At 43.6% G+C, this 14,913-nt stretch overlaps 1 long non-coding RNA gene across 3 annotated transcripts in view; it reads right to left on the reverse strand.

Moving 5' to 3' along the window:
• Positions 1-14,913, reverse strand: part of LOC132825502 (uncharacterized) — a 44,744-nt gene that overhangs the window by 23,419 nt on the left and 6,412 nt on the right. The window contains exon 1 of one of the 3 annotated variants that reach the window (XR_009645779.1): positions 1,504-1,608. The exons of the other annotated variants lie outside the window; for them this stretch is intronic. This is a non-coding gene — a long non-coding RNA (uncharacterized LOC132825502). Of the gene's footprint in view, positions 1-1,503; positions 1,609-14,913 lie in introns of those variants that run through there. 3 annotated transcript variants of the gene reach the window in all.

Here is a 14,913-nt window from a genome sequence, read left to right on the forward strand (position 1 = left end):
CTAGTCTTTGCAGTATCCAGCTTAACGATTGGAGACATGTTCGAACTGACTTCCTTTTTTCAGTTTCAGTCAGGATTGATTTTCCTGCTCCTCAGATGCTGCTTGACCTGCTGTGCTTTTACAGCACCACGCTCTCGACTCTAATCTGCAGCATTTGCAGTTCTCACTTCCTCCTAATTAATTTGGCGGCACGGAGGCACAGTGGTTAGCACTGCTGTCTCACAGCGCCTGAGACCCGGGTTCAATTCCCGCCTCAGGCGACTGACTGTGTGGAGTTTGCACATTCTCCCTGTGTCTGCGTGGGTTTCCTCCGGGTGCTCCGGTTTCCTCCCACAGTCCAAAGATGTGCGGGTCAGGTGAATTGGCCATGCTAAATTGCCCGTAGTGTTAGGTAAGGGGTAAATGTAGGGGTATGGGTGGGTTGCGCTTCGGCGGGTCGGTGTGGACTTGTTGGGCCGAAGGGCCTGTTTCCACACTGTAAGTAATCTAATCTAATCTAATAAAATGTAATTCTCCCCGATCAACTCAATTTCAGAACAACGAATTGCCATTTTTTAAAAAAAAATGAAAACCACACACAACTAACCTGCCAGTGGTCCATCCAATCCATGTCTTATTAAAGTGGAAATGATTATACAAGGTGGGGTATATGCCACACAAAATGCCTCTACAGGACAGGTTAACTGCAATTGGACAGTGTTGGATTCCCCGGACCTTATTGCAGGCTACTCACACCCATGCCCAGTGACACAGCTTGTGAAGACTCTCCCCCAATTCTATCCACATACGTTTGTGCAGTGGCAGCAGCTGAGCATCTGGCTGTGAATATCAGATCAAAAAGTGCTGTTTGTTTCCTCAGAGGAATAATCGTATTTCTCCCAGTTCACTGTGAGGTGTCCTGATAAAGGAATTGCGCTCCAAAAGCTTGTGATTTCGAATAAAGCTGTTGGACTATAACCTGGTGTCATATGACTTCTGACTTTCTCCACCCCAGCCCAATACCAGCATCTCTACTTTATAACCTTAAGAAAGCTCAGCTAATTTTAATTAGTGCTAGTGTCTGTAAGCAAGGAGATGAACAGGCAGCACAAAGTTTGCACACTGTCTATATCGCCTTAACTGAGTATGGTCTAATCATACATTGAAATTCTCACTAACAAACATTATCCAATTTTTAGCCTGATTTAACTGGTGTCAGCATCTCATAAGACGCTCGAACATGCTCCAACTTTGAACTGACCTGCTGTGCTTTTCCAGCAACACACTCTTTGACTCTAATCTCCAGCATCTGCAGTCCTCACCTTCTCCAACTTTGAACTACCCTGGATCATAGACGTTACTTAGCTCATTTCATTCTCCCTTATTTTCAGACATTAAATAAAATAGCTATCTTCAACATACTTTTGAGTTTGATATTATTGATTGAGCTGCAAATCAGCAAGGTTTTCATTAAAACCTAAACAGTTTTCACATTATTGACAAATCCCACGAATGGTCACTTACATCTTTTTGAGGGGGTATTCAGGTCGATTTGATTGTAGATTGTATTACAAAAGCTAAACCTCACTGTGAAGTACGTTTTCCAGGTGATTTCCTATGCACCTCAGCAAACCTAGTGCACGAAGAGGAATCCGATACATGGGCACAGAAACCTTCAATGTGCAACAAATGTCAAAAGATATTTTGTGAAAGTGAACTTATTGGCAGTGCGATCAGGCAGTAGGGAGTTAACTGCTAATCTGAAAAACCAGCTATCTCAAATAGAAGGAATTTATCTTCCTTCACAAGAATGTACAACTGAATGAAATGTGGTTGTTGTTATGATAACATTTTTTGGGTGTTACTGTATAAAGTTGGATCAAGAAGACAAAAAGAAGGCAATTAGCTTATTCTAAGTAAACAACTAAATTGTTTCAAGTGAAAACCATCAATCTCTAAATTTTAATCCACTTATTCTTGTTTGCTCACTTACTTCATAGTTGAAGTAGTTTCTGGAATATACTTGCCATATTGCTGTAAAAAAGTTATCAATCTTTTCTCGGCCTAGCATTTTTCTTTTGGGTTGCTTGGAACAAAAAGTCCTGGAAACTAAGTATGTCCGTGTTGTTGCCCCTCTGGCAATCCTGGGGAGTTGCCACCATTATCTACTCTCGTTCTCTCCTTGTGGCAGCGAAAATCAATAAAAACTTAGAAATGCCCTGAACTGGAGAGCCATCTCGCTGATTTTTCCATCTGGGACTGAAACCAGGCCTGAGGCCCAGGGATGGATTGCCTCAGGCCTCATCATTCAGGCCACTGGCCTCCTGTTCCCCCAGAAACTGGACTAACTGGTCCCAAAATGAGGTCAATTTCAAAGTGGAAATTGAACGTTATGGGGTTGGAGGTGCCAAGGTATTCTCATTGTGTCTGTCAGACCTCCTTGCGAATAAGCAGTAACTAGTTCAGGATAACCAAATCCATGCAACATAAACATTAATTATCTCTGCTGCAGCATTGCCCACTTCCAATGCACCTTAATGCCAGCACCACTGAAACCTTAATCTGTACTTCTTTCAGATTGACCCTCAGTGACTCTAATATTGGCCTTCCATTCATGATAGACCCTAAAACTTGTCAAAACTTAAACCATCTCATCTTGCTCTGAACCAAATGTGACAGACCTTATTTTTTGCTGCCTATCTTAACTCTCTGGCTTTAAAAAACATTACATTGAAATCCTCTTTCTCACCTTATCATTGCTTGACAGCGATCTCCATCTTTACCATCCCCCTCTACACTATACAACACTTGGCCTAACATGCATCGCTTGATTTTACCATTAGTGGCAGAGTTTCCCAAATTAAAAATTAAGCACTTATAATTTCAGTTAAATGAAGCTTTCGTGAAAAAAGTGTCAATTTCCTGTCAGCTGCAAGCCTACAGTATCATATAAGACTGAAATATGAAAAAGCAATTTGTCTCATGATGAAAGTTCCCTCCAACCCAGTTTCACACTTCAACATAGAAACTGCTCTCCACAACTCACAATCCTGTCAAGGAATTTTATCTGAGGCTGAAGGAAACTGTCATTTAAAAAAAAAAGATATCATTTGGTAGTAATTCCCTATTTCAGTTTTAAAAATATCCTCAGATATCTTTGGCAAAATTGCTGGGTTTCTTTAATCACAATATTTTCAGGAGAAGGGTTGGAGTCACCCTGAGGATTTCATGATAGCATGAAACAGAAAGAAGTTTCTCAGAGTTGATTTGTTATTATTGAAGTAGTTAGCCATGGTTCACATCTTCTCAACTGAGTCAGAACATTGTAGATTTGAGTCCCACATCACATATGGATGTATCCAGTGAGTACTGAGAGAACGCTACGCTACTGACAGTGCCATCAGATGACAGATGAGGTATTCAAACTAAGGGCCCGAATGTACTCTCAGGCTAACATAAAAGCTCTCGCAATGCTATTCAGAGATAAAGCACAGGAGTTCTCTAATACATCCTTATCAACATTTACTGCTCGATTCAACACACCAAAATCGCTTATTATAGTCACAATTACAATGCTGTGTGTGTGTGAAAACTGGCCATTTTTTATGCATCACAATTAAAAGTGCTCATGAGTTAGCAAATGCTCTGGACGTCCCAAGATCATGAACGTTGCCACATAAATGCAGTTCTTCCTATGTTGACTTAGCCAAATAACTCATTGGTGATTTTTGGATGATGTTGTCAAGGGGGAGCAACTTGATGAAAAACAGAAAGAGGCCAAGAATAGATCTTCAGTTTGTGGAAAATGTAAGAAAAATCATTGCAAATGATTCTTTGAAAAGGATTGAATATATGAGAATTGAATCAGATGAATACAGCTCCATCAGGGAGAGTGGTAGTGAAGTGGCAACATCGCTGGACTAGTAATCCAGAGCCCTGAGCTAATGTTCTGGGATTATGGGTTCAAATCCCACCATGGTAGGTGTTGAATAGTCAATAAAAGAAGACATCTAGAATGACAAGTTAGCCTAGTGACATTTTTTTTTTAGATTAGATTAGCTTGTGTAACCACTCCTGATTGTCATAAAAAACCTTTAGAGAAGGAAGTCTGCTATCCTTGCCTTGACCGACCTACATGTGACTCCAAACTCACAGCAATGCGGTTGACTCTGAATTGCTCTATCAACAAATTGTCCAGCAACTCAGTCAGTCCAAGGGAAGTTAGGGCAACAGGAATACCCACATTGAATGAATGAAATAAATACATAGAAAAGACCATGGTAAAGGGAAGAATGGTGTGGTCGATAGTAGCAGGTGGCAGGTAGTTAAGATGAATGAGTAAGGGTAATTTACCATTGACCCAGTCACATAGGACATCACTGTGATTTTGGTAAGGGCTGTTACAGGGCACTGATTGGAGCAATTCAAACACAAAGCTACAGAGAAAGTTAGCAACAATTTGGGAGGTTTTTTTTAGAGAGTCAAGGAAGATTGGAGCTGGATGGTCAGATGGCTCATGGTCAGTTTTATTGAGGATTGGGATGATGATGGCCGAGCTGAAGATGCAGAGAACAATACTTAAAGCACTGGCACAGTTAACCACATCAGCTAATGGGAAGGACCCTTGAGTAGTCAGTGGATCCATGGCAATAGGGCCAAAGGAGCAGGAAAAGATATGGTCATAGGAGAGAACCTAGAAAAAATTGACAACTCATGGCTAAGGAGTCTTAGGGTAAGTTAGGCCTAATGTGCTAGAGAAAGGCAGGGTAATGGGAAAATTAGTGCATCTAATTATCTCAACCTTAATGACAAAGAAGACCACTACTTCATCAACTGATCAAAAACATTTTCACTCACTTCCTAAAGCCTAGACAATTCTTCAATCAACCCCCAACACTCTCTTACCTTCCCACTGCACCTTCATATACAAATATAAGAAATGTAAAGTCTGCCATTTCATCTTTTCCCCATCATCATCCTGAGCCTCAAACTCTCCTTTGGGCTGAAACAGTAATGTAGTTCAGTTCATTATCCATTTTTGCTGCTTAGCATGCAGGTCCCACTGTACTGGAGGGATCAACTGCATATTGGGTCATCATTTGGTTGAACATTGTTAGCCATGTAGAAAATTACGGGTTGAAAAAAAGGGTAACCACATTTTTAAAAAAAACCTTTGAAGTAATCCAAACGTGAACAGGATGATTTGAGGTGCCATTACAGGAGGTGTTTATACATGAGAAATGCTGGTGCAAGGAATTCGGGGAATGAGAAATGACATGAGGGATCAGTGATTAAGGTGTACCTCTGATGGCCAGTGTCATAAACATGTGGAATCTCTTTCCCACCAAATAGAAAATCAAATCATTGACAAACCTTGTCTGCAAAGAGATTAAGAACAGTTGGGTCAGAATGTCTTGTTGAAGGGAAGTTGCTTCAGGGTTCAACTGATTAGATAATCTTCGAAAGATTCAAGAAGAGATTTGTCATGAGATTTGATATAAGCAATCTTTGATATAAGCAACATAAAGTGTGTGGAGGAGCGTGATGTTCGATGTGTCTTCAGATACTGTTACCTAGTAGGGTGACGAAACATCTGAAACCAAACCTTCTAGCTCAGCGAGCAAACCTACATCCAGAACCTCAACCTGAGCTGACAAATCTTCTCAAAACTCACTTGCTGGAAAACTGAATGAGAAGCTGCAATGGCCAATCACTCATGAACATTAACAAGTGACTCTCCATCTGCGCCACTGTTAAATATCTTGTGCTGTCTTGAATCATACTGTTAGAAAACATAATAGGAAAGGCATTGGGTGTTTGCCATTATAATTTTCTGTTTAGCACTCACTCTGGTCTCTCTGATCAGATCAGAGCATAACCATTGCTTTTATGGACAGCAGGTGACAATATTGCTTCACCTCTTGCCATTTAGACCTCCTCTTCACCTATCTGTTGTTTCTGTATATGCTCCATTATCATCCTCACTGACACCACAATCCCATGATATTTAATCTTTTCTGTTTTCCATGCTATGACATACCTTTTTGTTTTAATTCTCAATCCCCCTTTCTCTGCCTTATCACTTGTTTAAAACATGTATAACTTTAACCTTTTCTGATGGAAACATCAAACTGAAACATTAACTCTTTGTTTCTCTCTCTCTCTACAAATGTTGCTTGGCCCGGTGAATATATTCAACACATCTTCTTCTCGTTCTTGCTCCTCAGTGGAGAGATGGTAAGAGAGAAGGCTTTCCTTTTCTCTGTCAGTCCCTCAGAACTATCACAGAAACCCTACAGTTTGCAAACAGGGCATTTGCTCCAGCGCATCCACACCAACCCTCTGAACAGCACAACGATCAACCCACTCCCTCTCCCCCAGCTTATCCTTTTAACACTACATTTTCCATGGCTAAACCACCCAGCCTGCACATCCCTGGGCACTTTGGGCAATTTAGCATGGCCAATCCACTTATCTGCACATCTTTGGACAGTGAGGGGAAACTGGAGCACCCGGAGGAAGCCCATGCAGGCATGGGGAGAATGTGCAAACTTCACGCAGACAGTCGCCCAAGGGTAGAATCAAACCCGGGTCCCCGGTGCTGAGGGGCAGCTGTACTGACCACTGAGCCATCATTTCCCCTCCCCAGCTATGATGGTGCTTGCTTCATTAAGGTGGAGAGGCTCCTATGCTGTGGATAACACACGGGGGCTTTGGCTTCAGTCCCTTCCCACCAGCTGGGGGCGCAACGGGTGGTCTACAGGTTGATAGCCCAGCCACTTGGTTACAGCAACATACCCAACAAGTGCCGAGGTGGCACAAGGATGTGCAGCTTCAGGCCCACAGGTAGGGATGACACCATTGCACCAACTAGACCAACTCAGGATGAGTTGAAAAAGAGCGGAGTTGAGAAACAGAGAACAGAAACCAAGCATTTGCAATCAAGGGTGTTTCTAGAATAGAGAGTGGTTTTGGCAGATAAGAGCAGGACCTGCTTTCTGGGTCCAGGCAGATGTACCATCTGCCTGGGAGGGGGGATGATGGCCATACCAGAGGAGTAACCCATGTGAAATAGAGTTTAGAATAGGGATAAAGTCTTCAAACCTCCTGATGAGTATATGGTTGAGCAGATGAACTGCTCAGAGATGTCATGGCAAATGATGGCTAAGGATGAGACAGTTTATTGATGAAGAAGATAGGAGAGAAGCAAACCCAGGGGAGAGAGAACGAGGGAGAAGAGTAGAGATAGATATTGAAATCAATAATGACATGAAGTCATTCCATGCAAAGGCTGAGCCAGGAAAACAGTGAGGATATCTCAATGAGAAATTGGTCAGGCTATTCCAGTAGAAAGTGGAGAAAATTATTGTAAAGGACAAGAACAAGGGAGTTGTCTGAAGGCGGAGAAGGTATCGGAAGGATTTGGTCTGATGTGTGGCCATATTACCAACAATGCAGCAGTCCAGGACAGGTAGTTGATGGAAGGTGTAATTCGGTTCCGAAGTTCCAGTCAGCTGGAAGGCACATCTCCCATCAGCTGGATTTCATTAGGAGCATGTGAATCCAGAACAAGCTCATGGATGGCACGGGTCTTCACCATGAATGAATGGACAATCTGGACGGAGATATGTAGAGGGGCACGAAGAGTTGATCTGCTGGCAAATGCCAAAGGGTCATCACTGGGAAATTGATGGGAACACCAAGAGAGGAGGAAAGATTAGCCCCCTTTGGGGGTTTAAGAGATGAATCATTGGCTGGGACAATTGCGGTTTGTAAAGAGGCAGTGATGAGTGCTTTGATGGGACCCTTGGAGGATGTCAAGAGAGGCAGAATTGGAAGCTGTAGGCATATCAAAGAAGGGGTTATACCTGAGAAGGTGGCAGGACAAAGACCACTGAATATTGGGGGGGGGGGAATTCTTCAAGGGCAGAGAAACTGAGAACTGAGGAACAACAGTAGCTATGATGACAAGGTGGAAGGGTCTAGGACGAGTAAAAAATAAAGTAAATAAGGAAGGAGAAGAGGGGAAATGGAAGTTATAAGAGGTTTTTATTAACCCAGAGCATTCCCATTTATCTTCCTTTCTGCTGCCACTAAATTATTTTCTAACAATCCTAATGACCCTAACCTGGACTTTTTGTAATAGGTGATGAGGAAATGGGTCATATTTTTCGAGGGTTTTTGGTATTGCTGAATATGGAAGGTTGAGTTATAAAAAAAGGCTTGGACTTTTTTCACTGGAGTGTAGGAGGCAACCTTATAAAAAATGATAAAATAACGATGGGTATAAATAGGGTTAATGGGAGTTGTCTTTTCCCTAGGATGGGGGAATTTCAAGACTAAGGCATACCTTTTTAAGGTGAGAGGAGACAGCTTTAATAAAGACATGATGGGCAAATGCTTTACACAGAGGGTCATTCACGTGTGGAATGAACTTCCTGAGGAAGTGGTGGATGTGGGTACAATTACAACATTTAAAAGATATTTGGATAAGTACATGAATAGGAAAGGCTTGGAGGGATATGGACTAGGAGCAGGCAGGTGGGACTAGCTTAATTTGGGACTATGTTCAGCATGGACTGGTTGGACTGAAGGGTCTGTTTGCCTGCTGGTGAATGTGGTACAATCCATTTTAGGCAGTGTGTCTTAGCAACAAGCACTCTCAGCTGAGGGATATACAGCCAAGTTTCATAGCAAAGGTCCTGCAATCTGTGCTTCATCCTTAATACTCTGTCACTGTGCAGTCATTTCTCAACCTTATGTAGCACCCATTATCTTTCAACTCATGCTAAATTAGCAAAATTTCCCTCTGTAAGATCATGTTCAATTGTCCAACCTCATCTCACAAAGCCCTGAGAGTGTGACTCTTTCAGTCCAAGGATGAATTTTAATTCAGATCCCTTTGTTAATGAGTTCCTGTTCCAGCCAACTTCTGTCTCATTCCATACCTGAAACTGTCACTTTGAAATTAATGCCAGTTGAATTGATCCAATTAAGTAAATTGCAGTAAGTATAAACTTAGAATAATTTATACGATTAAAGCTTGTTAAGGAAAGAGAAATGTATTGTGTCCTTGGAGCATGGCACTGAGAGGAGCCAGTGTACCGCAAAATGTAGCATTGAACCAGGCTGTAATTGGATCAGAGATATGGTCGGGAGAGTTTGGCCCATATCAGATGCCAGTGCCCAAGGATGGGGTGTATACAGCCTGGTCTGTTGGTGAGCGGTGTCCAAGGTGGAGGTTCAGAGGAGCAAAAAGCAAGCTACAGTTGCCAGATGCCCATGTGGACTTTTGTGTCAAGATAATCCTCAGGTGGTAGTGCTGAGTGGATAATCTATTTTGGCCTCCTAGAATGGTCTCCAGCATCACAACTGCCAGCCTTTGGCCAATTTGATTCACTCCCTGTGATATAGAATCATAGAATTCTTACAGCCTGGAAAGAGGCCATTCAGCTCATCGAGCATGTACTGACCTTCCAACGTGCATCCGACCCAGACCCAGTCCTCCTCCCTATCCCCAAAATCCCATATTTCCCATGTCTAATCCACCTAACTTGCACATCCTGGACAATATGAGGCAATTTATCACAGTCAGTCCACCTAACCTGTACATTGTTGGACTGTGGGAGGAAACCAGAGCACCTGAAGGAACTTCACGTAGACAGAGAGAAAACATGCAAACTCCAAACAGACAGTCACCCAAAGCTGGAATCAAACCCGGGTCCCTGAGGTTAACAGGCAACAGTGCTAACCACTAAGTCACTGTGCTGCCCAACATAACTTGACACTTAATGGTGTTATCATTGCTGAATCCCCCACCATCAATATTCTTGGGGTTTCCATCGACCAGAAATTCAACTGGACTCGCCACTGAATACAGTGGCTACAAGAACTAGTCAGAGACTACGAATAGTGTGGTGAGTCCCTGAAGCCTGTCCACTATCTACAAGATGTTGAGGTCAAGAAATACTTGGAGGCACTGGATACTGCAAAGGCTTTAGGCTCTGACAACACTCCAGCAACAGTTATGAAGACATGTGCTCCTGAACTTACCTTTCCCACAGCCAGCTGTTTCAATACAGCTACAACACTGACATCTAACTGACAATGTGGAAAATGACCAGCATGTGCCATACATTAAAAAAAGGACAAATCCAACTATCGGTCTACTCTCGATCATCAGCAAAGTGATGGAAGGTGTCAATAGTGCTATCAAGCAAAACCTACTGAGCAATAACCTGCTCAGTGACACTCAGTTTGAGTTCTGCCAGGGCCTTTCTGCTCCGGAGCTTATTACAGCCTTGGTTTAAACATAGTCAACAGAGCTGAATTCCAAAGGTGAGGTAAGAGTGACAGCTCTTGACATTTGACAGAGTGCAGCATCAAGGAGCCCTTGATGGGTATCAGAGACAAACACTCTGGAAGTGAGATGAGAGTGATAGCCCTTAGAATTAGTATTAGAACTAGAACTAGAATTAGAATTAGGTTTATTGATATGTGTCTCAAGTCACAAAAACAACAAGAGTACAGTGAAAAGTGTACACTGTTGCCAACACATGGCACCATCATAGGTACTAAGTGACTAGGTACAACTCTTAGGTACAAACTAAACATATAGAAACTAAAGAAAAAAAGTTGCACTACATTACAGAAGTATATAGTACAAGTTATGTAAATAAGAAGTAAAGCTAAAAACATAGGCATTACAATCTTCCTATAAGGGCTTCCATGCGGTCTGACCGGGCTCCACCAGTTCCCAACCAGTAATCAACTTCCCTTTGGGTCTGCTGGCCTCCCCCCGCTTCAAAACAGAAAAGACAGAAAAACCCAAGAGAGAATGAAAGAAAAGAGGAAAAAAAAGAAAAGGAAGGATGGAGTGGATGAGCTCTGGTTGGAGCGACTGAATCGCAAGGCATGTCTGTGAAAGGGACCTTTTCTCAACCATATCTGGGAATGAGCAACAGGAACTCCTCTCAGTGCAGTGCCTGCCACTCAACAGCCCTTGACATCAAGGCAACATTTGACAGAATGTGGTCAAAATTGGAATCAATGGGAATTGGGGGCAAGCTTTCTATTGGTTAGAGTCAAAGCTGATACTTCAGAAGATAGTCTGGGTTGTTGGAGGATGGTCACCTCAGCTCCAGGACATCTCTGCAGGGGTTCCTCAGGGTAATAACTCAGGTCCAACCATCTTCAGCTGCTTCATCAATGACCTTCCTTCCATCATAAGGTCAGAAGTGGAAATGTTCACTGATGATTACACAACATTCAGCACCATTCATGACTCTTCAGATACTTAAGCAGTCCATGCTCAAATGGACCAAGACCAGACAATATCCAGGCTTGGATTGACAAGTGGCAAGTAACATTCATGCCACACAAATGCCAGGCAATGACTATCACCAACAAGAGACAATCTAACCACCATTCCTTGACATTCAATGGTATTACCATCACTGAATTCCCCCACCATCAACATTCTTGGGGTTACCATTGACCAGAAATTCAACTGGACTCTCCACATATTCACACCTACAAGAAGAGGTCAGAGGCTAGGGATACTGCAGCGAGTAACTCACCTCCTGACTTCCCAAAGCCTATCCACCATCTACAAGGCAACAGTCAGGAGTGTGATGGAATACTCCATTCTTGGTTGGATGGCCGCATCTCCAACAACATTCAAAAACTTGACACCATTCAGGGCAAAGCAGCTGCATTATTGGCACCACACCCACAAGAAACCTCCACCACTGACGCTCAGTGGCAGCAGTGTGCACTGTCTACAAGATGCACTGCAGAAATTCACCAAAGATCCTCAGACAGCACCTTCCAAACCCACAACTCCTTAGAATTAGAAGGACCAAGGGCAGCAGATACATGGGAACACCACCACCTCCAAATTCCTCTTCAAGCTACTCACTATCCTGACTTGGAAATATATTGTCATTCCTTCACTGTTGCTGGATCCAAATCCTGGAATTCCCTCCCTAAGGCCATTGTGGGTCAACCCACAACAGGTGGATTACAACGATTCAAAAGGGCAGCTCACCACCACCATCTCAAGGGCAACTAGGGACGGGCAATAAATACAGGCCCAGCCAGCGCCGCCCATATCACACGAGTGAGATTTTTAAAAAATCAACGTTTATGAGCTTCTCACCGCTCACTAGCGCTAATGATTAACAGGAAAATGCGACTTTTTGGTCTCAATGTTTCACCAATTTCTCACCATAGTCCACCCTATGAAGATTCCACCCAATGAAACACATGTTTACTGCCAATTCCATAAATACTGGCTGCAACTAAAGGAGTTGAGAGCAACTAACAATGAATCGCTCTGTAAATCTGCAGCTTATTTGCAAGCAGAGTGAAGACAGATGTTTGCAAAGAGTCCAGCGTGGACTCTAGCATGTTAGCAGATGTAATAAGTATTTTTAACTGAGTTAAAGAACAACGGGGGCAAATCTTCCCACAAACGGGGCCTGGGACCGCAATGCCTAATTAAACCACACCAATCGCTTTTACTGCAGGCAAAATGCCAACATGGTGCTGCCCTGCTGAGTTGAATGACAGTTGCGTGCAGCCAGAACTATCGATGCTGTTGGGTAGCAGCACGCCTCAGCAGGGATCCCACATTCCTGGGAAGCCAGCTAATGCCAGCCTGCCCCTCTAAAACGCCTAGGACATTATGCCTGGAATAGATGCTGGACCTGTTTATGGAGAGAGAGTTTGAGCAAAGAAGCATACAACCCCTGTGGTTTGGGAGCAGATTATTCAGCCGATCGAGTTACACTGACCCTCCGAAAAGCATCCCACCTAAGCTCACACCCCCTCCATACCCTGTCCCTGTAACCCCACATTCTCCATAGTTAATCCACCCAACCTGCACATCCCTGGACACGTTGGGCAATCTAGCATGGCCAATCCACCTTCCTGCACATCTGTGGAGCAGGAAGGAGACTGAATGATGAGACAAGAAAGGAGCTCTAAGGCTCTCTGACACTATATTGGAGACCAGAGGAGGCAATGGAGGGGTGTCATCTACCTAGATAGCCTCACCCATGGTGTGCAGCATGTTAACATCCTCAGTGCATACCACACAATAATCTAGTCCATATAAAGAGCTACCTCACTCAAATAGATTACACCAAACTCATTGGCAACATGTTACAGCTCTCTGGAGGCAACATGAATTAACCAATAGGTATGGCTGCACATCCATATCCCTAGTAAGAAGGCAGTGATTGGTGTCTAATATTAAAGTGGCCACTGCTCATTGCTTCGTCAATGATGGGGCTGAAACCATTGACAATGGCAAAGCCCTTGTAGCTCATCATCCTCCTGTTTCGTTTTCAATAATCCTTTCCCCAACCTTTTCCAATTTACAAACAGCTGATAGGGTGGGCCTGCACTTCTTGCCTCCTCACTCATACATTCCCCTCCCATCACCACGAAATTATCCTCGTGCCTTTCTCTTTTCGGATACACAAGAAGTGGAACCTCACCAGACAGTGGCGGGAGAGCAAGGGAACAGCGAGACAATGCTGAACAACCAGCACTGACACTCAGCCTCACATCCATAACCACCAGTCTCAGAGTTTAACACTAGCGGGTGCTTTCAGGACCAGCTTCAAGATGGGATCAGCGCTTGGTGAGGCTCCTGCAACAGGGTTAGGCCTGTAGTCAGAGCAGGCCACAAAGTTGCGGATGTTGGCCAGCTCCATTCAAGGTGAGATAGCACAGAGGTTGTGCTGCAGAGGGCTCAGAGTGAGCATATTGATGGGGTGAGTACTCACAGTGAAGCACTTCAGTGATTAGCTGACCTGGCAGGGTGCTTATGTCAAACATCATGGACTGTGGAGAAGCCAGGCACCAACTCGGCACTGAGCCTTCAGCAGTGACTCAGCAGTAGCCAAACTGCATGAGAAGGTTTATAGACTCAGACACGACGCGGGTGTATTAGCTTCCTTTGCTGCCTGCAATAAAAGCCACTCAGTGTCCTAACACTCACTGGATTCTCAGACCCATTGTCATTCAGGCCCAGTTTCTTGCCATTATGTCTACTTAAAGTAGCACTTGCAAACTCTTACAACAGTCCAGTAATCCAGGAATGGGCAATTGCTAAGGCACTGCTCTAGGGAACTGTGAGCACAAACGTGCTGGCTTCCCTCAGAAGTCAGCATTGGTCAACCCCACTATGTGTTGGCCATTAACCAGTTTGCCCAGACTGTCAGCTCCCATATCAAGGTAGCTACTCAAAGCCAGCCCCACTAGAGGCAGGGCAATCCTCAGGGCTATCTGCAATCTCTCCCAGTGAATGTCAACAGTCTGCTGACAGCCAAGCTGCACCCACTGGGTTGCACTGTGTATTAGGATTTGTCACTTCCCTGCTCAGAGGATCCATAATTCTGAACTATTTAAAATGCTCTTCCTTTTTATAAACGAACAGACATTGCTCTTCGGCGCCCCGAACCTGGCTGCACTTTCCTGTCAACTCCTTCGATTCCCAGTCAGTCAAGAACCGATCCATCCAGCCTTAAAAACAGTCACTGACGCTGCCCCCACCACTCTCTCTGGGGAAGAAAATTCCACAAATGACTCTCCGAGAGGAACAGCGTAAACTTATCTCCATCTTAAATGAAAGGCCCCTTGCTTTTAAACTGGGTCCACTAATTCTAGTCTCTCCCAGGAGGGGAAAAACTCTCTTCAAATCAAGTCAAGTTCCCTCAGGATCTGATCATTTACTTTTATGTAACAAGCAAAGAAAAAAGCACAAACAAAGATTCAAAACTATTTCATTTGTTTCACAGATTCGAACCTGGAATTTTCACGGCACCATTTGTTAATCTCTAAACAAAGATCTTGACAGAGCCATATGCTCCAAATTCTAGTTGTATGTAATACAGCGACAAAATGCCTTGAGCAAAGGCTTAG

The sequence above is a fragment of the Hemiscyllium ocellatum genome, chromosome 20 (assembly GCF_020745735.1).
Source record: "Hemiscyllium ocellatum isolate sHemOce1 chromosome 20, sHemOce1.pat.X.cur, whole genome shotgun sequence".
Classification (NCBI taxonomy): Eukaryota; Metazoa; Chordata; class Chondrichthyes; order Orectolobiformes; family Hemiscylliidae; genus Hemiscyllium; species Hemiscyllium ocellatum.